Source organism: Eurosta solidaginis, unplaced genomic scaffold (assembly GCF_040869045.1).
Source record: "Eurosta solidaginis isolate ZX-2024a unplaced genomic scaffold, ASM4086904v1 ctg00001329.1, whole genome shotgun sequence".
In the NCBI taxonomy this organism is placed as follows: Eukaryota; Metazoa; Arthropoda; class Insecta; order Diptera; family Tephritidae; genus Eurosta; species Eurosta solidaginis.
In genome coordinates this window covers 137,501-139,924 of record NW_027137078.1, presented here as the reverse complement: position 1 = coordinate 139,924, position 2,424 = coordinate 137,501, and positions in this window count along the sequence as shown.

Here is a 2,424-nt window from a genome sequence, read left to right as displayed (position 1 = left end):
AGTGTTTTTAGCTTGCATTTCGATAGTATCAACACATTTTTGAAGTATTTTAAAAATTTCAAAACTTTCATATAAGTAGATGTTAGTACTTGTATGAAACTTTGTCAGCGTCTGTTAGCTACGCTTAGTGGTTTTATATAGCTGACCAAAGTTTTCATACGTTTCTTAAAATTGTTTTCTGACCCGCTCACCTCACATGACGAAAAATGTATGAAGATACAAACTTTCATACAAGTACAAGATACAAACTTTCATACAAGTACAAAGTTTCATACAAGTAGAAACTTTCATACAAGTACAAACTTCCATACAAGTACAAAGTTTCATACAAGTAGAAACTTTCATACAAGTACAAACTTCCATACAAGTACAAAGTTTCATACAAGTAGAAACTTTCATACAAGTACAAACTTCCATACAAGTACAAAGTTTCATACAAGTACAAACTTCCATACAAGTACAAAGTTTCATACAAGTAGAAACTTTCATACAAGTACAAACTTCCATACAAGTACAAAGTTTCATACAAGTAGAAACTTTCATACAAGTACAAACTTCCATACAAGTACAAAGTTTCATACAAGTAGAAACTTTCATACAAGTACAAACTTCCATACAAGTACAAAGTTTCATACAAGTAGAAAAAAGTTTCATACAAGTACAAACTTCCATACAAGTACAAAGTTTCATACAAGTAGAAAAAAGTTTCATACAAGTACAAACTTCCATACAAGTACAAAGTTTCATACAAGTAGAAAAAAGTTTCATACAAGTACTTGTATTTATAATATAATTTTCATACATTTTTATATGTGCGCGGCCTCAGTGCAATGCTAGTTTGCACTTCGTTAGTCGCAACACATTACAAAAGTATTTTGAAACTTTTAAAACTTTCATATATATACTTTCATATATATATGTTATGTTCGGACCTGTTAAGTTTTCTTGTGTTGAGTCAAATTATGCCGCAGGCTCCACTCCTGATAGTGCCCTTCCGTCAATTCCTTTAAGTTTCAGCTTTGCAACCATACTTCCCCCGGAGTCCAAAAGCTTTGGTTTCCCGGGAAGCGACTGAGAGAGCCGTAGCTACACCCAATCGCTAGCTCTAACTTTCGTTCTTAGTTTTTATAGAGGATTTGTCGCACCTAACAAACGCCTCTTTATATATAATTTTCATACATTTTTATATGTGCGCGGCCTCAGTGCAATGCTAGTTTGCACTTCGTTAGTCGCAACACATTTTAAAAGTTAGTTAACGAGGCATTTGGCGATCTTAAGGGAGTCATAATTACTCCCGCCACCGTTTACCCGCGCTTACTTTAATTTGGACACCGTAACATTACGTTCGGTTCATCCCACAGCGCCAGTTCTGCTTACCAAAAGTCGCCCCCCACTGGGCACATTATATCATATAACTTCAACCTTCATATCAAAAAAGGTGAGGTTCTTACCCATTTAAAGTTTTTAGTTGTAGATGACCATACGATCTGCATGTTTATCTAGAGTTCAACCAATATAACAATCTATAAAGATCGCTTGGTTTTAGTCTAATAAAAGCACACGTTCCATAAGGTCCGTGTTTATATTATTGCATGTATTAGCTCTAGAATTACCACAGTTATCCAACTAACTGTTAATGATCGATCTATGGAACCATAACTGACTGATGCCTTTTGCGGTTTCACTTTTAATTCGTGTGTACTTAGACATGCATGGCTTAATCTTTGAGGCAAGCATATAACTACTGGCGGGATCAACCAGAATTATATTTAAAAAATATAATAAAAATTATATTTTTTGTGTTTAATGTAAATAATATTACTCTGCATATGCAAACAATTTAAATAATGAAAGTGAACAAGTTATATATATATGAGCTTCGCTAATATATTTTGTGTAAGCGGCCTAGGTAAGGAAAACCTCACTTACTTTCATTGGTCGCTTAAAACACATCTGTATAAATATATCGACTTTATTAGCCCAAATATAATAAAGTTCAGCTAACAAAATTTTTGTTGCTTTATTTGTGCTGTGCTTCATTGTAATATTTCATTTACATTTTTCTCTTTGTAAATAATACTACCGTACAAGCAACAATTTAAATAATGAAAGTGAGCAAGTTATATATATATGAGCTTCGCTAATATATTTTGTGTAAGCGGCCTAGGTAAGGAAAACCTCACTTACTTTCATTGGTCGCTTAAAACACATCTGTATAAATATATCGACTTTATTAGCCCAAATATAATAAAGTTCAACTAACAAAATTTTAGTTGCTTTATTTGTACATTATTATAATATTTCATTTACATATTTCTCTTTGTAAATAATACTACCGTACAAGCAACAATTTAAATAATGAAAGTGAACAAGTTATATATATATGAGCTTCGCTAATATATTTTGTGTAAGCGGCCTAGGTAA